This window comes from Polypterus senegalus, chromosome 14 (genome assembly GCF_016835505.1).
Source record: "Polypterus senegalus isolate Bchr_013 chromosome 14, ASM1683550v1, whole genome shotgun sequence".
Taxonomy (NCBI): Eukaryota; Metazoa; Chordata; class Cladistia; order Polypteriformes; family Polypteridae; genus Polypterus; species Polypterus senegalus.
This window is the reverse complement of record NC_053167.1, coordinates 34,349,909-34,372,298: the sequence shown is the minus strand read 5'-3', so window position 1 is coordinate 34,372,298 and position 22,390 is coordinate 34,349,909. Positions and strand designations below refer to the sequence as shown.

The 22,390-nt window shown below is 36.7% G+C and overlaps 2 long non-coding RNA genes across 2 annotated transcripts in view; one reads left to right on the top strand and one right to left on the bottom strand.

Annotated features, from left to right (window-relative positions):
* The window catches only part of LOC120515165, a 63,924-nt gene extending 42,055 nt beyond the window's left edge, over positions 1 to 21,869 (bottom strand). Inside the window, exons 1-2 of the long non-coding RNA XR_005630606.1 lie at positions 21,486 to 21,869; positions 20,414 to 20,459 (exon numbers count right to left, since the gene is read on the bottom strand). This is a non-coding gene — a long non-coding RNA (uncharacterized LOC120515165). The remainder of the gene's footprint in view (positions 1 to 20,413; positions 20,460 to 21,485) is intronic.
* LOC120515166 lies at positions 6,933 to 12,309 on the top strand. Its single transcript, XR_005630607.1, has 2 exons — positions 6,933 to 7,146; positions 11,876 to 12,309. It is a non-coding gene; the product is annotated as an uncharacterized LOC120515166 (long non-coding RNA).
* Positions 21,870 to 22,390: the final 521 nt, after the last annotated feature.

The window sequence follows — 22,390 nt, the reverse complement described above, 5'->3', positions numbered from 1 at the left end:
GTAATTAATTAAGATCATTTTGGAGAAATCTGTTTTTTACCTTTATGGAGTCTTTTTCCATTAATCAGTATTAAAAAAATCTAATGAAATCCATTGTGATTCAAAGTTGTAGAACCATAATACAGTATGTGAAAACATCTAAGAGAGTGGATACTTTTTATAGGTACTGTAATGCCACACTTACAAACATACAAACACAAAAGCCTATGCTCACAGAGAGCTGATTCAGAATCTTTGGAAGCAAAACCTATGCATACATGAACTAAATATGCAAACTCCTCACAAATGCAAAATTTGAATGCAAGACACTGACCAGTTAGGTAACCATGCTGGTCACCTAGTCATTGGGCCTACGCATTAATTAAGTCTTTCAAATTAAAAGGGCTATCATTATCACTGCATATTTGAGTGACACCTCACATACTTAGAATATGTTTTGTAAAGCTTAATTGACTTTCTCAGGATAGCATCAGGGTGGGAATTTATTCAGGAAATGTAGTTTAAGGTACAATATCTTAGCTATTACTCTACATTACCTGGCTAAAATATTAATTATAAATAAGATCACAATATTGAACCATAAATTTTGCAGAATTATCACAAATAGAAAATGCATAATAACAAAAAAAACTAAATCTGTTGTGGATCACTGTCATTGTTGTGTACCATTGGTACATTTCTTCCATGTTTGTGTGGTGTTATCTGAGTGCTTTCTATATATCCACATCAGGATGAGTAGGGACTCCAAACCAGCCTGGTATCAATAGACCTGAGTGTGTCCAGGGATGGGCTGGGTTGGTACATGCCTTGCACTAGATACTGTCAGTGTATTCATTGGTCCCATAAATTAATTAGCAAAGTAATGAAAAAAATAACAATACAATGCTTTGTTGAATTAATAATATAGTTTTTTCAGTACATTGTTGTAATAAATGGAAACATAGCTAAAATAATAAAGTAGTCACATTACAGCGAATAAAATACATTTAAAAATATTTCCTATCTCTTGCCCTACAGGTTCCTTCAATACCTTTCCTTGGTATCCCCGTGTGTCTGAATGTCTCTTGACTAGGGCTCCCTCTATCGATCATGTTCTTATAAAGCCTGCTTCACTCAGACTCTGTCATTTCGAGGTGCTTTACTCACCTCCGGTTCACTTTTAAGCGTCCCGTCTTTGAAAGTGACTCTCAGAATGCCTTCTATGCCTTAACTCCTCCTCATGTGTCTCACATTCACACTTCCTCTTTCGATTGCATGACCAAAGCCAAACTGACCAATCAGAATGCTCACAGGAACCGGACACACACAGACCTTAGCGTTTTACTACATACTACATCATTAAAGTAATTAAAGAACATGCCAGATTTTGGACTTAGACAGTTGATGGATGGATAATAACTAAGATAACAAATTTCCATAAGGAGAAACATGGAAATTTTTGCTGTTAAAAAAACAAACTTGATAAAATACATAATAAGTAATATGATTAATCAGGTCAAAGCAGAATAGAACAAAGCCTGGGTGCCTTTTCCTTGGACCAGTGTTGTATATAAACTTTTAAATGTATGCTTTTATGCTTTCACACTGATAAAGCATTCCTTTCTTCTTATTTCTAAACTAACATTTAATAGGTAAATTCAATACATAAATCATGCTTCCAGCCGTGACAATTAATAATTATGTCTAAAACCACAAAACAGTATTATATAATTACATGATTAATTATTAATGAGCAAAGAAGCATTGCATGTGGCTATGACATGAACATGGAGTGCATTTCGTAAACTAATGAAGGCTTTAGATAAAAGCAGCTAACCACAAAGGTCAGGTAATGCTTCATTTGGCTGTTTTTTGTTTGTTTGGTGTGATGTAAAAAACACAACTTTAAGCTGTCCTATCATAAGTGACTATTTTTAAAAGTCTTTACAATTTTATGTTAAATATTATGTAACAATTTCTTCTAAAAACCACACATTTAACATTGCATATTATATTCATCATTTATGCTGGCAAGTTACCATTCCCTGAAGATTTAATATCCAGAATCATGGTGTCCGTCTATCCAGTAATTAAAATAGACAAAAGCATTATAGTCACCACTAATGCCAGAAAACACACATGCTCCCAGGGAAAGCACCACAAAGCAGGCTTACCATGCATTGAACAGCTGGGACACAATGCTCCCAGGCTAGAACTTGGAGAGGGTAGAACATAACAAGTTGGCACAATGATGAATTTAGGTCCACTGTCATGCAAATGGCTGGCTCAAATAACATCCTGGGCTTGTTCATTATTAATCGTCTAAGGTTATATCAGTTGACTCCATTCTGATTTGACGTGAAACTTACAAATTAAATTAACCTAACATTATTTTAAGGGCAAAAATGCTTGAGTTTAACAACCTAATAGGATTTATTCTAGAGCTGAACATTAGCATCACACTGTGTACTTTTGCTATCTATCACTGCATTTTTTTTCCTTTCTTTTTATTTTTTGGACTATTATTCAAACATATTTTTTATAAAATAAAAAGGCAAGTGTTTTAAAATTTCCTTTGAAGGCCCAATGGGTACAGGACAGCGTAGGCGTGATTGATGCCAGGAGCTCGTAGGTTGAAAATACATCTCATTGGCTGGGACGCACTTTTTCCTCAGATCACTAGTAAAGAGGAAGCACCAAGCTGAGCTGGGAACGCGTCCCTCCTTCTCAAAACAGGGTCATTTATCATAGAGCATGAGAGGAGCCCCCAATAACCAGGGGCTTGTCAGGTGGAGCAATCAGCCTTTTGTGCTGGAATGCAAACAAGTGTTGGATCAGCAAAAGTCTATTAAATACTGGTGGGCCTTTCAGAGGTAATTGGTACCGGGTCACTGATTTCAATACTGGCTCATCCTCTGTGCTGTTAGGACACCCATTTTGTTTCTCTGGCTAGGATGACACTGTCCTGGCAAAGATTAATGATTTTTTGTTTTTGTTATTTTTTTTCTTTTTTCTCTCTTTTTTTTTTTAATTCAGCAGCTGCTTTTGTCCTTTAGTTGTGTACAAGCGAAAAAGAAAGATAAGTAGAAGGAGGAAGATAAAGAGGAAGAAAAACACTCATCTCTGTAATTTCTAAGAAACACACTGCAATTCGGAATCCTTGTCCTAAAATGAGATTTTGGAACAGGGCAGTGGGTGGGAGAGGCTTTTACTGGTTAACAAGAAGTGTTGATGGGTAGGTGGGGTTTGCAGTTCTATTTAAGTCCCTTTATTTAGGTTGATATCAATAAATTCAAAAACCACAATTATGCCTAAATCCAAACAATGCAACAGTAATTAAACTGAAAAGGTTATTTACCATTTTGTTCAATTTTAGATTTTTTATTACATTATCTTAAAATGTTATGTGTTGCATGGACTTTTTTCTTTCTTATTTTCTTGCTGCATTTATTTAATGTGGTTGTTCATACTTCAATTAACATTAATGCAATTTTGCAGATAAACAGAAGCTAAACATCTAAAATTAAAGCTTTTTTGGAAGAGTTTTTATATACTGAGCTAGCAACTTTACTACTGCCTTATGGAGTGAGCTCCCTGCATTTTAATCACATACTTAGTCACTTTGAGAAGTTTTCATGATTTTCTCCAAGTATTCCAGATTTCCTTCTGCATCTCAAGCATATTCATTTTAGGTTACTGGTCATTTTCTAACCCACTTAATCCAGACCAGTGTCATGTTGGATTCTGAAACCTATCTCAGATAGCCTAGGGCATAAGGCAGGAACAACCCTGGACCAGATGCTAGTCCATTGCAGGGCAAACACTTACACAAACATACACACTCACACACAAAACACATACTAGAGCCAATTTACCATCACCAATTCACCTCACCTACATGTCTTTGGATAGTGGGAGAAAACCGGATGACACTCTGCAACTGGTTCATCCTGCAATGTCCCATCAAATGATGACCCCAGCTTTGCTCCAGATGTTGCTTGCATAAGCTCCATTACTTTGTGATTCTAATTGGACTGAGACAGCTTGAGATCATTAGGTGACCTAACTCTGAACAACCTGACACCTCAGAATAGAGTGATTTGTATGTGACATGTACTGAATAAGAGTAAAAATGTAAGTCCTTTCTTGAGACCATTCTGTTCCACAGGTCTGTTTTAAGTACCTCATTTTTTTCTCATTATTCAAATGACTGTAGACGTCATTTTCCCTTAACTACACCACTGTTTTTCTTCTTATTATTGTGCCATGGAGAATTAGAGTACTAAAAAAGTCCTGAGTGTCACTGAATTTTAGATAGCCATTAAATATATTTATGTATTAATGCCAAGGGATCCAACACCACATCTCAAGAAAGCACCACTTTACACTACCTGCATCAGTCTCCATTCTCAACATATGAGCTTGATAGGTCCATTAACTCATTAAACTTCTATCATGTTCTGTTATAATTAGAATTTGTGATTCTTCAGACCAACCAATATTTTTCTGTTCATGCAATTTTATTGACTGTGAGTTTTTAATGATCTGGTGCCCTGTCCAAGGTTTGTTTGCGCTTTGCACCCAATAATAGCTCACATGGGCTCCAGCTGCCCCAATGACCCTGCCCTAGATTAAGCAGGTTAGAAAACGCAATGACAATTCACTGTGGCAGCAGTGAACCTCATTTGGGCTGTCAATTGGAATACACTACTTATTTAACATCTGGCAAACTGCATTCTGATATGACTCTTATTCAGGAGAAGCATTCTGGAAAAATGACTCCGTGTTGTCATTGATACACTGAGAGGGGAATGGTAATGAAATCCAAACTGGAGATAGAAAAATTGTGGTTATTGAAAATTAATTAACTTAACAATATTATTCCCATAATTATATAAGTCTTCATTTCCAAATTTTGTTTTTGAAATTATGAGGTTAAGATTGAATTTAAGTGATATAATTAGATGCCAAGAAGCCAGTAAAATTACAATAAAATATATGTACTTACAATTGAGGATATCAAATATGACATTGTGTAAAGCTTGTTGCAAAAGTATTCGAGTAATAAAATACAATAAAAATGATCACGATTGATATGTCATTTGGCCTGGGAAGGATTTTATGAAGACATAATGCAAATAGAAGTTCCTTACAGGGCTGACATTTCTACTACTACAACTGCTACTACATGGACGTTAGGCTAATTGGTTTTTCTCAGTTGGCTGTGTGTATCAGTTGACAGCGATCCAAGGCCAGTTTCTACCTTTTGCCCAATGTTGCCAGAATAAGCCCAAGCTACCCTGAATTACGTTAAGCAGGTTTGAGAATGTTAATTTTTCAATGTTTGCATAGTAATGCTATAACTACTGTTTCTTTTAACATCCCTAATAAGGGGCAAGCTCAGAGATATGAAACTGGATTGGCCTATGGTTTCCTGGATGATGGACTATAAATACAACACTGGGTCATGTAACTTTAAGAAATTCACAGATGTTTTTGCATTTATGGGGTTTATTGATAAAGGGGATGTGACAGAGCATAGGAGTCAGGTGGACAACGTATGCAACTTAACATCAGCAAAAACAAGGAACTTGTTATTGACTTTTACTGCATAAAAGAGCCTTTATGTCCGGTCACCATTTAGGGAGTGGATGTAGAGGTGTAGCTTGGACTGGTCTGAGAACGCAGAGGAGCTATACAAGAAAGGGCAGAGCAGGCTCTTTTTTTCATAGGAAACTATGTTTCTTCATTGTGGGAAGTGACATCTTTCACATCTTCTACAACTCTGTAATTGCCAGGATGGTTTTGCTATGTTGGAAACATCAAAAGAAGTCCACCGAATTAACAAGCTAATTATAAGGGCAAGCTCAGTTATGGGAGTCACTGTGGACCCCCTGGAGGTAGTAGTTGAGGAGAGAATAATAAAAAAAAAGCTTAATGCCATTATGTGAAATTTTGCAAATCCTTTCTCTGACATACTAACTTTGAGGAATTTCGGCCAAAGAATCATCCAGCAGAAGTGTGTCAAGAAATGCTACTGGGGCTCTGTAGCACTCCCTGCAAGAGCACTGTTGTACAATTCCCGACTTGGGGTGCCAGTAGATGAGATTGAGAGACCAGGGGAGTAAGAGTGACTCAGACTGAAAGACTATTCAAAAATAGGATTCTGTTTTATTCCTGTCGTGTCTAAATTATTTTTAAAACAAATGTCTTGCAGAAATATTTACAAAGTCCAATGCAAAGTTATCATCAAAACAAAAGAAAATTAGTGCATGTGTTACTTATAATATTTACAATATGGCTCCAACACAAAAGTGAAGAAAAACAGATCTCTTCCTCCAGCTACAAGACAGTTCAGGAGAACAAGATGAAAATAATCAAATATAAAAAGAAAAGAAAAGAAAAGAAAAACTAAGGGCAAAAGGACAAGATAAAAAATAGAGAAATACATCGAGCACCCATTAGCACAAAATCTTTCCACTAAAACTAATCCGAGAAGTGAATCTGATTTTAGCACCCACTATACACAAAGGTATCTCTACTACTAAACTAAGCAATTCCGTAGCAGAGATGTGCACTTAAGCCAGAAGACCTGGTCAAATGACGACCCCCATGGTTTTATACCTCGAACCCTTTTGTCCATACAGTCCTTATTTACGTTACCTGCGATCTCGCAATAAACCATCCCGTCGGGACGTGCACTGAACATCAACACCTGCTCAGGTGCAGTTCATCCTATTTAAACCTTTCCGCACTCGCGCACGCCGGTGTACATGGCTGTCTTGGTGACGTAAAGGCTCCGAGTTCAGCCTCTGGTAAGTGACTGTTTTACTTTCACCCGTTTTTGCTTATATTCTCCTGACCGGCTACTCTGAAACTGAGCGCTCTATCCTTATGATCTCTTTCTCTGAATTTAAACATAGCACATTCACCTTCTCTCCTGTAGCGGTTACAGGAGCGCGCCTCCGCCATCGACCGCCAGAAACCGTGAGCGCGCTCGAAAGACGGTTTCAGCCGCGTGCTTCGGCGTTGACCAGTGCGAGCTCCACAGCTTACTGTCGGAGCGCCTATAGGCCTCCATGCATCCGTTTGAGCAACCTTGTGCTCAAATATAGGTGAAAGTCTGTGCCGGTGTCATATAAATCTCATTACGGGGCGCTAAAACAGGTAAATGAAAACTTTATTTCTATTGAATTTTCCCCCTTTCTGTGATAAGCTAAGCGGCCGTAACTATATTTTCTTTATTTCTACAGCCACTTAACTTGGCTTATCACAGTCAACTTCAGACGTTTTTCTTCTTTTTAAATTTAGTTTTATTTCTTTCATTCTGGCGTGTGTTCCGAACATATTGTGTGTGTATATGTGTGTATCTGTCTATCTATGTACAGTATTTATTTAAAGAGCTTCTACTCAAAGTAAATTTCTCTGGGGACACATAAAGCTCAGTCTAATCTAATCTGAAATGCGCTATCTAATTCTCTAAATTACTACTTGTGTTATCACAGAGTCTAGTCTTTTGCTCTCCTACCAATGCAAGTGATCAAAGTTAAAAATGAAAAATTATAGTGAAACGTCTGCAAAAATAAAGACCGAGATAAGGAGTAACTGAGAGATGGGAAGTTAAACCATAAAATGGGGTAGCAGCTTCAAATGAAGGGGACGTCTGGAGAAGAAGAAAAATGGTTCACACAGCACCAAAAACTGTTAAAAAGGAGTTAAAAAAAGAAGGAATATAGCAGATGAGAAAGATGGAAAGTAAAAATCTATGTGTGACAACAGTTACAGCATACTGCAAGTGTGGTTTACATGGTCAGACAATTCTGGAAAGTCCAATTCCATAGTATGTGATTTGAATGTAGGTTCAAGCCAACAGTGTTTTCTAACCCTTATTTACCTTGCCACTAAGATAGGAAGAAGAGAAATGAAAAGAAAGGCATTTTCCAGTGCAAACTAAAAGAACTACAAAAAGGTGGCAAATGAATGCAGCGATACTTAAGCAGTAGACCATGAAAAAATGTTTATACAGCATTATAACTTCTTAGCCAGAAAATAGCTAAAAAAATTGAACAAAATATCATTGAACATTTAGGCTGACCTATTTTCAAAGACATGGTCAGCTGCATGCATTGGGAGAAAGGCAGTCAAAAAAGTTGGATCTAGTCTTTCTCCTCAGAATTACTGTGGCTGACCACAATGACAGTATGTCTGACAGTAGTCTCTGCCAGCTAGTTGTTCATATCAAAAAGGACACTTGAGATTCACAAGTTCACAGTTGTTACAAATCTTGACAATCCTTTGGTTTATGTTTGTTACTTATTTAAAGGTACAATAGATGTGGGCCTTTTTTTCAGCCAATCCAATCTACTCATGTAATAATAGAAGAGGTTTTCCACTTAATCGATGTCTCCTTTAGGGCTAATGTATTGGGCAAGTTGTGTAGGAATACATACTGAGGGAACATTAAGAAACTTTAGCTTTCATGAGAAAAGTTAAACAGTTTCCTGAATTCATGCAAACGCAATTTGCCACTTAAAAATTACCAGATGAGCTTCTATTGATGCTTAACAAGTCATTAAGAATCATCAACATCATTAAAGCATCCTCTTCCTAAAAAAAATGTAAGGAAATTCAAAGACTGGGAAGCAACCATGACACTTCTTTTGTTCACTAAAGTGCACTGGCTGTCACTCTGCACACTTGGATAAAGAATTTCTATTTGAAATGTGAAGGCCACCATTTTTGTTGGCAGTCTGTTTAATCTGTAGAACTGGCATTCTGACTACCAGCCATGGCAGGGTTCTTTAGCATTGCCACATGAATTTATAGAGGAAAATGTGTTTAGGATGAAAGGCTTCATTATTGAACTCCTTGATTAACTTGTCCAGCATCTTATAACTTTGCACCCAGGGCAATGCCTTAGAATCAATGTTGCAAACTACTTAAAATGACAAGCCTGGATAAAATATTGGAGCTGATGGATGGATGACTAAATATTCAGTTCAAATAAAAGTCTGTTGTGGGTTTTGGATAAAAGGCAATATTAAAGATTTAAGCAAGCATTAAAGGTATTTGTGACCATTGCTATAAATTCTCTACGTATGTTGGGTTACTTATGCACTTATACCATAAATCAGTGAAGACAAAGTACTGTCAAAAAATGAACGTTGAGCAGAACCCAAAAGTAAAACTTCACTGGTTGTTCCTAACTGTGCTAAGCTTTATAGTGAAAAGTAGGGTCATCAAAGAAGCGGCCATACTGGTTTATTACTGAGCCACTCCCTATTTTTCCTTTTGTGCAACAGGTAGATGATAGTGTCATTTTTACATATGAGTTTACTGTATGGTATTCATTCTTGTATTCCAGTTATGATTCTGCTGTTGTAATTCACGTGTGTGAAAAGTGATGGATGAGTTATGTGTATGGTCATTGATTGGAAGAGTATGTTTGGTCTAAAAGGTTTGAGAACAGTACTGTACTCACTGTAAATAATCGTCCTTCTACCAGAGCTCTTTGATCAAATGCCAGAAGGGGCTACTGTGTCTGTCTGTCTATCTTGGCCGTGCAATGTGAGTTTTATGGTTCATTAAAACTCAATAACTACCATAACATCCACCAAACGATGTCAGCTTTCTGTCTTGCAGTGTACAGCCTATAAAAATAATATTGCATTATTGTCATTTCATCACCAAGAAAACCTTAGTGAGTAAGTTTTTGCAAATCTAAATGAAATGTTTAGAAATGGAAGAAGCATATGAAATTATGAAAGAAGAAATGTTGACCTTATAATTACAGAAGCGAACAGATTCTTTCCCTAACTTAGATATTTTCTGGAAGTAATGGACAGGAAATACAAGACTTGGAAGCAAGCTTCCCTTCTGGTCTGTCTTCAATTACTTTCTGAAAGTATGAGTGATTTGCATATTATATGTTTCGCAACATTCAGTACCATGTTTTTACATCTTGAATATCCTCTGTGTAATTAGACAGCCTGTTAAATACAGCCCAGTAACGGAATGAGTGGTTCCTTTCTCTTGTCAGTCATCTCTCCGTCAAGGCGATGATTCCACAATATATTACAGGTCAGCCTAGGACAGCTGTTGTCACAGTGAAGCCAGGGTTTGTCTTCAGACTCTGTGTGATGTCTGGAAGAAAATGCTATAAAATGAGAGCAAAAGTTATTTTTTGAGCTCACCACATTGGTCAAATGCGGCTTCAAAATCAAGAGATTTCTTCAGCTTAAAAAAAAAACAGCTGGTCTTGGGGTCACAGTTGACATGTGTGCACTGTGGTTAGAGACGTTTATTAGAAAGTGCCCCCCTCCCAAAAAAGAGAAAACAAACAAAAAAATATCCCACTAATAACAGCTCTTTCAGGAGTTGGTCTATAATTATTTCCTATGCATGCAAGACACTTATATGTTATTAAAAATAGAATGTTAACTTTACATTTTTTTTTGTTCACTGATGATGTGCTTTTGCTGTATGCTGAGAGTGCATGCCAGATTTTAATTCCAGTCAAGCTTTTGCTGTCTTTAAATACTGTATCTTAACACTAGATGCTCTACCCAGAGATATTCCACTAAACAGACAGTATTACATCTCTAGTTGCACATCCAAGATCAAAAGACAATGCCAAATCATGAAAATAAAAGAAAATGGATATGCTGTATTGCAGTATGTGTGCAATCTCTAGATGCAGATCAACACTTGATAATATTTTTGGTTTGAATAATGAATGTATTTGGTAAGTTTAAGGGTTTTTCATTCATCTATGAATCTGTGTACCCTTTAACCCCATTGTAAGATGCAAGAACAGACAAGTTTTTTTTAAAAAACTTTTAAAAAATGCTTACTTTAAAACATGATTGTATGTAGCAATTAATATACAGAGTGATTATTAATAAATAAGTTGAAAAATACCAAACTTATCATTTAACTCATATCAGGGTCATGGAGAGCAGACGTCTGTCCCAGCAGAAATCAAATCCTGTCAAAGTGCTAGTCCACAGACCTTTAGGACGCAGCAAGAAAGCTATAGTACTGTATAAAAAACCCAGTCCGATAGGAAAAGACTTCATGGTAAGAGCGCCAGGGTGTAGGAGTTGAACATAGGATTCTGGATCTGTGTATCAGCATTACTAAACACCGCATGACCCTGTGGAACCTGTACCCCTTCATATCAGACCATTTTAGAATTGCTAATTAATCTAACATATTTAGAGAAAAACAAAAGGACCTCAACAAAATCATATCAGAATAGGGCAAAATAACTCATCTCCATACAGTTGTAGACATGACTCAAAAATGCACCCAGATCACCTGGAGCTTTGAGGCAACGGTGCTAACCACTTCATCTCTGTGCTATCATGCTAGAATATTCAGTAAATAAAAATAAATAAATAAAAAGGAAAAAAGTTTTTTCAATGTTCAAGAAGAATAGTAGCTGCGTTTTCTGAAATTGATGTGAAAGGGAATTGTAAGTCAGACACACATACTGTAAGGTGCAATCAAGAATAGTATCACAAAAGGTCCTTTAAGGCCTTGCATTGGTTTCCCTATTACTCATGTACTGGTAGATAAAATAAAGTCTTTGCTATTGTCTTGGTACAAAGTAGTAAGAGAACAAGAGATGTACAATAGAAAGATTCTGTTCCAAAATTAGTGATTAGTAAGTAAGTCCCAATAAGATAAAAGGTCTTGCAGCCTAGGTATAACTGACTAATAGATGCATTAAAGGCAACACCCTATTCTAAACTGTTACTTTCTTTTACATTTTCTTTCTGTGTTTTTTTACTGACTGGCCACATGGGATCATATGAACAGTAGAACCATTTTGTTGAGATGAAGCCATTTAGCCAAACAAAACTTGTCAATCTTATTCGCTTAATTTCTACAGAAAAGAGGCACCATGTTCAGTTTTCGCATGGAGAGAAGAATGATGAATAGACTGGATGAACACGTGTGCTGGAAGCAGTTCATTCCCCAATACAGCAGATGGCAATGTTCCTCCAGGCTGAACACATTTGAGACACCTACAGGGTTTCATGGGACTTGGAATCCAAAAATACTTAAGTACCTCTAGAGGTTGCTGCGGTGGGGTACTACCCCAGATTCTACCTAACCCAGATGACCAGTCCTGGGATATCAGAAGCAATCCCAGGTCCAATTTTAAAGAAGCCTGCAGACTCACCTCAGGTAGTCAGTGTTGGGAGGCAGTGGGCGACACTCAATTGGAGGCGGAAAGAGGAAAATAATCTGTTTGTACTTGAGTATTTTGCCTGGTGCTTATTTGAAAAATGTTGGTGACTAATAAAAAATTGTTTATTTGAATTGTGTTTGATAACATTGTTCCTGCAGTTTGGGGCTTGGTGGTACCTCCCCTTGTGGTTACAACCCTAATGTACCACTGTCTACCATACTACTTGGTGATTTATTTCCTGTGTCTATAGTTTTCTTTGTGATGAAAATCTTTCAAACCTTTGGAATATACCTATAACAAATTTCCATTTGTGTCGCAGTATTCTTTTTGAAAATCTCATTTTGAAATTGGATCCGATTTCCTTCATAATTTTGAACACTTCAGTCATGTTGCCTTCATTTGCTTAAAATAAAAAGGTTCCATCTCTATAATTTTCCCTCATAGTTTATACCTCACCGTCCTGAAATCAGGTCTTCTTCAGCCTATTTTCAAAAGCTAATATGTTTTTTTGGTCTGAAACTGAAAATAATACTTCAGGTGAGGCCACACAAACATGCTTTATAGTTTGACTTGTACTCCACACATCGGTTTATAGAAGCATTAGTCTAATTAGCCTGCTTAATAGCTGGTTAGAAAAGTGCTATAGATAGATAAATAAATAAATAAACTGTCTGAAAATATGTAGTGAACAGTCCACCATAACTCCTAGGCCCTTCTCATAAGGGGTACTTTCGAATTTCAAACCTCCCAAAGTCCATTTAATTCAAACTTTTTAGTATTTTTCTGCATTAATTTTCATCTCCCACAAACTGGCCCAAGCCTGAATTCTGTCTCAGTCCATCTGTAATGATTCGACTCACTGTACTTTTTTATATTTTTCAACCTAGTTTGGTATCATCTACAGACTTAACCAGTTTGTTATTTAGGTTCTTATCAAGATAATTTACTGTATGTCTGTTTACAAAAGAAGAGCCAGTACTGACACCTGAGGAACAGAGCTTTTAGCATTACCTAATTTATGACAAAGTTCATCATACCATAGCCTTTTTCTTCCTGTCTTTAACCCAATTTTGCTTACATCTACAATCTATCCCTTGAAGTCCCACTACTAGTTTGATAACTAACCTCCTATGTAGGGCTATCAATAGCCTTCTGATAATTAAGTTAAATAATATATGCACCTTTCCAATTGTACTGTATGCTTAGTTGCTTCCTAAAGCAACAAAATACTGAATGTCTCTTAAACTTTCCAAGTATTTTTTTCAATGGCCAGTTGAAGACTTTTATTTCACTAGGGTTCAAAAGAGATATAGACAACAAAATAACTGAAGCTTCAGATTGGGGAAGATTCACACTTACTAACAATTTATTCACAAGAACATCCACAGACTGAGTCCTCTGTATGCAGTGTTGTTCCAGTGAAATATCTCATGAGCTGGATGGTGAAGTAAGGTTCCTCTCCTTTCTGTGTGTCCCATTTTATACTACTATAGTATTTCAGCCCCTCCAAATAATAAGGGGTGAAAATATTTATAGGAACTGTCTTAGCAGCTTCATCTAGTCCTAGCTGAAGGTAAACCTAATTTTAAGTGAAATGGGCAGTGAACTTCATATTTTAAGATTCACATATTTGGCTGATGCCTGTATCCAAAGCAACTTACGACATTTGATAAATTAATTTGGTTACATTTCTTTTGTTTTTCCAATTGGAACACAGGCAGATTAAGTCACTGTCTGTTGGTCACACAGTGTCATGTGACAGAATGTACTTTGCTGTCCATTACAGATGAGGTGTCAAAATCTATGCACCAATTCTTGGGCTTTCTTGGAGGGATTCTTGTGGTCTTAATTTAACAGAGGAAGTTGATGTGCAGAATGGATGTAACAATTTCTCTGTGACAGACTCAGATCTTAAGCTGAATACTTTCACATTTTTCCCCTTAAAATAAGGTGCTGTTCTCAATTGCTCTATCAAGGGCTGGTTCAGTTTGCTGTGATGATTACAACTGCAAGAAACCTCATCAGAGGGACCCAGCAGGGACCCTACTGTTGTGTCATTTTGTTGTAATTCTCTAATTTTCCTCTGGTGTCATAGACTTTTATTCATTCATTTATATGTCAAAACTGTCTGAAAATATGCCCACCCATTCTGTTATTTCAAAAGTTAAATACTCTTTTTAGTGCTCTTGTAGTTTTGTACTTTTTAGTGTATTACGCCAAAGCTTGCTTCCAGTGCTACTGTGTTTCAGATTTGGGCTTATTCTTATTGAATACACATTATTTAGAAATAGTCAGAGATTGAGACAGAGAATTACTCAGTTGTTCCACTAGGGGCAATGATAGTCTATAAATAGCAAACATTAAATATATTTTTTCCAAATGTATTATGTGTACATGGCATATTACTTGGTGCTGTGTCATGGAAAAAATGTTAGGCCTAGTGCTAGACACATCAACTTAGAGGCAGAGCATACAGAGCAACACAATAGCACGGTACAGTTGCTAATGAGGCCCCAAGCCCACATGGAGCTGTCTTCAATTCCTGGATCGGATAGTACCTAAATAATGTATTGCATATTCTTACTGTGTCAGTGTCAAATTTTTGTTGGTACTCTGTTTCCTTTTACAGTAAATCCAAATAATATGTCTGCTGTATATCTCTCCCCGCACCAATGGCCAGTCTGGCCCGCCACAACCACCATCACTACTGCATCAACAACTCTCTGTATGTATTTTACTCCTGTCTTGTCAACTGGTATGGCAAGTGCTGAGCCTATCTCTAAATATCAGCTTTGGCTGTCCATAACTAATGACCAAGTGAGAAGACAACTAAGGAGGCAACACAGAGGAAAAAGTATGGGACCAGATGAAACCATTCTTTGAGAACTTAAGACTTATGCTGGCAAAATTTGTGACGTTTTTTGCCACCTCAGTTGTTTTGTCATAGAACCTTCAGAAAGTGCCACTGCTTGTTGTTTCAGTTCCCAGGAAGGCAGAAATCACTTAACCTAGTAACTATAGACCAGGGTCTTTATGTCCCACATGATGGTGACCTTTGAGATGCTGGTTCTTGACTATATAACCTATCTGGTTATGGACAACCTGGACTTACTGCAGTTTACCTATGAGCCAAATATTGGAGTGGAAGATGCAATTATCTCTCTGCTGCTCAGGCTTATTCCCATTTGAACTGACAACATCATGAGGATTATGTGTTTTGATTTTTCCAGTGCCGTCAGTATCATCCAGCCAAATCTGTTAAAGGGTAAACTCAGAGCTATGCAGGTGGATGAGCCTATAGTGTCCGGGATAATGGACGAAATATTAGGTACATTGTAGTTTGTGAGGCTCAATGACTGGTCTCTGATACAGATATGAGAAACACCGGAGAACCACAAGGAACAGTCCTCTTATATTTTTGTAACACTTTTGTAACATTTTTGTACATTTCGGACTATAAATATAACACCAGATCATGTCACTTGCAGAAATTATTTGACGACTCTGCATTTAATAGGGTGTACTGACAAGGGGGATGAGACAGAGTGAGACTGGGAACCTCAGTTCATGTTGCATAAGACGACTGTCTGCAACTCAACATCATCAAAATCAGAACTGCTTATTGACTTTTGCTACACCTAAGAACCTGTAGGTTTGGTCCCTATTTGGGGAGTGGGTATAGAGGTGTTACACTGCTATAGATACTTGGTGCCCCTCAGCAGTGACCAGCTGGACTATATAAGAAAGAGCGGATATTTTTTATTAGGAGACTATTATTTAATATGAGTAGTTACATTGGCTAAATCTTCTTTAACTGTGATAGCCAGTACAATTTTCTTTGCTATGGTTTGCATCACTTCAAGAAAAGCCCAGAGAATATAGAAGCTGAGTTAAGAAGGCAGGCTCAGTTATGGGATGCATTCTTGACCCACTGAGGGTAGTGGCAAAAGATAAAATGAAGGGCTTCCCATCCAGGTAAGGAACCATTTTCTTCTACAGTTGGGATGTCCATACCTCTATAAGGGAAGCCTTCTCTGGGTGAAACCTCCTTCCTCCGGGATGCCTTTCTGTCCATTCAGGGCCTCACGACTGGGTAAGGAATCATCCTGAGTCCCTGATGGGGTGCCCATCCATCCTGTGTGCCACCTACTCTATCTGTCTGTCTGTCTAAATTCATCTGGTGTGAGTAAAGGTGAATGTGCAGTTGGTTTTCACCAGTTATTTATGGATTGGTCCAGTGCTCCATCCAACTCCATTCATAAAATCTTTTTTTTTAACTAGTATACTTACAAATTATCACCATATAGTACCTAATTTATTAAAAAATAAAATCTTTCTGCAGAATTGTCACAACTTATCAAGAAACTCTTGACTGGGATTGTTGTAAGTTCACAAAATGCACAGTGTACTGAACAGTGTATTATCTAATTCAGAATTGTGCTTTAGATTCAGTACTGTGAACGATAAGTTGATTCATACTTGAACAATATGAAACTCATTTCACTTACAAATGTAATGATTTCCTTTGATCTTGAAATTGATTTAAAGATACATTTAAAAATGTTTATTGAAATATTGAGCTGATTATTTTATTGTGGGATATTAGTGTAATGCAATTACTTCATGTTTTAGTAAAATTCTATATACTGTTTGGTATGAAACGAAGCTATGGACAGGATTTAAATAAGAAAATTATTCTTTATAATTCATATACAAATCACTTCTGGCGATGCATTGACTCGTGTGTGTGTCTTCAGTAACGTTAAGGGTAAAGGTTCTGCGTCTTGTGTGTTAATTAAAAAAATACATGCGTTATAAAAGATTTAAGGAGATAAACAACATAGTAACTGCGTAAATTAATTAGAGATGACGCATGCAGGAGGCGGTGGCAATCAAGTGACAACTGGGTGGAATTTTTATTATGAAGCGTATCCTCTTCAGCCCTGGACCGGACACCACAGGTCGACTCAGGTACACATTCACAAGTAACTGGTAACTGGTAATGAACCTAATCTCTACCACTTTGGAGATAGGGGATTAAAACTCATTCACACAAGGGGAGAACTTGCAAAGTCCACGCGGACATCGTCCGAGCAATTCGCAGAATCTGTGATGACTATAACTGCGCCACTACCAATATCAAATGCGACGGATTATATTTTAAATCCTAATGTGTGAAATACAGAGTACATTCTTGAACGCAGAGGAAAGCAACAAAACGACTTTCTTATTATCCAATACGAAGTATTTATCCATTAGCTTCCCAGTCCGAGTTATTTCAACTTTGGGCCTCGAACCACTGAAACAATTGCGTCGAACGCAAGGCGTAAAACAAGCCCGGATGGACACCAGAACATCCCAGAATTGCCGTGGCTAGAGAACCCAGTATGTCCGGAGAAAAAACAAAAACAATAACAGAGAGAAAGCGCATGAAATTTATCGGGATAAGACATTACTACAGAAATATTAAATTAGAACGCAAAACGTCTTTATTTGTATTAATGTATTATTATTATCATCATCAGTAGCAATAGTAGTAGTATTAATCATCATCTGGATTAATGAACAAGAATTTATTGGTGTAGTTGCTGTCAACTAACGACATCTCTTTGGTTTGAAAGCTAGATGGAGACAATTCCACGCTCAAATGCCTCAAGATATTTCACTACAGATTTCCCTCTGATAGCGAAGCTGTACGCTTAAAATAGTTTTATCTTCCATCGCTTCAATTGCTGAAATTATATGTGTATGTCGTGTTTTGCCTTTTATATGAATTTGTTCTAATTATTTTTTATTGGTTAGGCGGCTTTTGCCAACGTAAGATCTTTCTCGTTACATTATGCATACAGGTATTACTCGATCCCTTCGAGTTTTACATCTACAAGTATTTATTTAGCGGACACTTTTATCCGGAGCCACATACATAAGAAGTCGTATTTTGTGTAAAGAGATTTGATACAGAAATAATTTTTAAAAAGCTATATTATAAAAAAAAAAAACACACACACACAACAGCTGGACACCGAAAACGTCAGAGGCACTGGTACAGCAGAGACGGGTTCTAGCTGACTGAAATGTCAACCAAGAAGCAGGGCGGAAAACCACACTGGACATTCGAAATGTGCGGTTTAAAATTACAATCTTGCCGGGGGGGAGGGGCTTAGGGTAGCAGGGAAATGTCATACAATGACATTTTGATCAAAAATTACTTTTTTAAAATCGTCCATAAGGATTACAGTTGTGCTTAGTTGGGCAAATGCTCTCTTTTCATGTTGACTTCGTATGTGGCTTTTTACATACAATCGCAGTGTCACTATATTACTCTGCAGCTTAAGAAAGTTATAACGAGTGCACGCATCAAAATAATATTTGTAGCTGCCGTCCTGAACACTGCATGAACTGAAGCGAGATTAGCTTTGTAACAGGAAGGTTCAGTTAGTAACCAAAAGAAGACCAAAAAAATGTAAATGCTCAAAACCCATACGCAACGATCAGGAGAACCAGTCATGATTAGGCAAACATAATGGTGATATTAACGATAATAATGACAACAGCCAACAACATCTAATAATAATAATAGTAATAATAATAATATAGCCTGTCGCTTGTAATTACATTAGCTGAGGCATCTAACATACAGTGCTGCTAGTCCCAATTCCGAGAGATGTTATTTATCAGACTTCGTGGATTTTCTTATTAGCCTTGGGTCTATAGATTTCACCCTTTGCAGCCAGAGCACTGTCTTGAATAAATATTTAATAAAGATACTACTTTGGCCAGCCTACTCTAATGCAATCCGGACGTTATCATTATCGATGCATGTGCAAAGTACTCACAGGAATTTTGCACAACGTCATTCATAAAGTTTTTGAAACTCTTTTTTATTTTTTTATTTTTAGAGTTTCAAAGCATGTGATTTAGCAAATGACAGACAGATACATAGATATTCTTACATTTATCAAAACTGACCTCTATAATTTAGCTAATTAAAAAAAAAAACTTTCGATGTCAGCTGCAAATCATATTCAAAGAATATTCTTCTTAAATTAAATTATAAACCACCTCGGCCTGTTCATTCGGAGGATACTAACGAGTAATACGTTGATTTTTTCCCCCCTTTACGAGGTTGGAATTCCACTACGGTGATTTTTTCTTTTCTCTTTTGTGGAAATGATCCGTAGGTCAAACCTCATAGTCATTCGAAAGATTCCTTTGTTCAGCCACGAACTTTGCACCATTCAAGACCATTCGCCAAAATTTATTTATTCAATTAGCTATTAAAAAAATAATAAAAAGTATAGCTTTCATGGCAACATTTTGATAATGTTAAAAGTACACACCTTGAAAACCTTGAAAGGTTATGATTATTTATAAAATCGTAATACATAACTGTCGCTTTATCTGTAGTAAATCGCGTTTTCATATTTAGCAAATTGTACAGAGAGAGAGATTAGGAGCATGCGTAATTGATGCTAAATTGTAAGCATTGTCTTATTCACATGTTTACATAAAAATCAAAAAGTGCTGGACTAACGATAGATCGATGGATAGACAGATTCGAATTAGTTGCAGCCATGTACTCATAATTTTGAGTTAAATATTAAATATAAATGTTGCGATTTATTTAGGCAATCCTCTTGCTTAGAATTATTAATGTGTGAGAATACTTCTCTAGTAAATCTACCATTTTGTTTTTGAACTTTCTGTGGTTTTGCTAAAATTTCTAACATTTTTATCCATGCTTTATTTTACCCTGTATCTTCCACACAAATAAACCCTTTAATTAATTCAGTTGAGATCACATAATAAGATAGAGGGCGCTGTCCTCTACACGATAAACAACCAATGCAAACGTATCAACTTGATGTCATTTTAAGGGTCATTTAGAAGAAATATTGTATGTGGCGGTTATGATGATAATCTGAAGATATGACTCGCTTAAACTAAAGATTATAATAAGCTTTGGAAAACATCATTAGGTGCCAACAGAGAGCATTCGTCGACTTAAAAAAAAAAAATCAGTGTTAACTGAACACTGCTATTTATTAATTTAAAAGCAGTGAACTAACCTGCTTGAACTCACTTTTTCTTCAAGTACCTGAACAGAATCTTGAAACTTATTTCAAACGTGACACTGTTCTGCCAAGCAATGTAACACCATTTATGTATGCGCGCAAGTATTTCATGTATGTAATTAATGACACTTTTAAAATGATAAAAGAGTTTAACACTTACCTTTTGTGATTCTGTTGTATACACGAGTGCTTCAGGCATAGACAGTCTAAAAAATTAAGGGATTCTTTTTTTAGGTGTTGCCAAGAACCCGTATTGTTTATATACAGTCATTAATCAAAGTGCCAGTATAAAATATGCACAAAGGACATTAAATAATTTAAGAAAAAAAAAAATAAACAAGTAAAACAAATTAAGATAAAATACTATTTTATTATAGCAACACAAATATATTATTGATATCTACTACCATTTGAATGCGAAGGTAATTAAGATGTAGTTTAATTATGCGTCATAGCATGTTATCTTTTACGTAAAACACAACTTTCACTATGTGCTTGGTGATAATCATGACGAAGACGGTGATGGTAATCTTTTTTTGAACTCTTTTAATTTAAGGAGTATTTAAAGAAGTCTGAAATAATAATTGCTTTAATATTTAACTGTAAATGCAGAACAAATTCGTCTATGTCTGTTACGCAGTCTTTTTTGAAATTCTCACACGAGGAAGAGAATTCTCGCTGCAGTTTAGTGTAACTGTTTCAGTTTGAATGTTATAGTGCATTTCTTTAACGTATTTTAAGAGTTCGCAACCGTCTCATGTCCTCTTCCTAATGTTATGACACATTGCAGTCTATTGAAATAAAACAGTCAAGATTTAAACCTTGCGAGCATATGGTAGGCAGTTGTAATTATAATAGGCAGCGGCACAGAAAATGAAATAAGGCGGATTCAGAATGAAATGGTGCATCATTCAATTAAAATATATGAAAGTCAGAGGTCAGTTTTCGCGATTCGTGGCTAATTGACTAAGTACGACTGCGGCTCATTGTTCTGTTAATTGAAAACGATGCTGGTACGTGATAAAACAAAGGCGCTATATCAAAGTGATCACTAGTATGTAGCCAGCTTTTGTAAAGCACAAAACCTCGTGTAACAGTGCATTTTTCGTGATGTTTAACAGTATAATAAAGGACCAACTTTGATTGGCACAAAACAATTTCTTGAATGAGTTACCTACATTCCGCACTTCACAGACACATAAGGTGAAGCAGATCGCATGAGCAGCATTTACCTGGAGAAACGCAGAGTATTCATCTCTTCTCCTCGCCAACATTCTGCCAGTGCCTCTTCGATGTGGTCTCGGTCCTCTGAGGTGTACCGAATTGCAGACTCTGGCGCATTTACTGTCTGTGCTGTCATTTTTATTTAATAGGAGATGAAATATTTTCCCGTGCTAAACGTAACACCGAACAAAGATGACAAAGTGGGAGCATCGCAATAATCTGCAATGCATCCAGCCTCTAACATTGACTTTTATGATAGGGGTTGAACAAGGGGGTACTTTTTAAGGTGAATTTTCTGTTATTCATTCTTAAAATTCGTAGGATGGGGATCTCATTAGTCTAAATAAGCAAACATCAACACTTTTTTTCTTGCTGTCTTGAAGCGCACAGATCACTTAATAGATCATTAACCAACGATAGTGTGCTGACTTAGACATTTCACATCTCGTCTCCATTACAACCTTCTATTACCGAGGGGGGTGGATTTCACGGCAGCTTGGGGTATATTAGAGGCTTTTTGCAAGGCTGGAGTATTTTTCATATCCTGGACTGTAGAAGAAACGCAGCGTGCATTTTATCTCTACCCCCCACCACCCTCAGAGTTTCTTGTGCGGCCCTGTTTAACACACAGATAGGGACAGCAAGGCAACACGCATCTGCAATTTCTTCGCCAAGTTAAAATCAAGTTTATTGCGTTGTAACTGCTTTACAGTTGGCTTTTACTTTAAAATGCCAGGCTGTTAAGTTTTACTCGAATCGGCTACGGTATCAGTCAATGTATGGTGTTAAATCATCATCTTATACTAATGGAAATTAACAACTCCTTAGTGCTATTATTTTCTAGCAGTTATGTTAACTTCCCCGTTAAGGATTTCGCTTTTAATGTCAACCTATGCTAACAATTATTGTATAT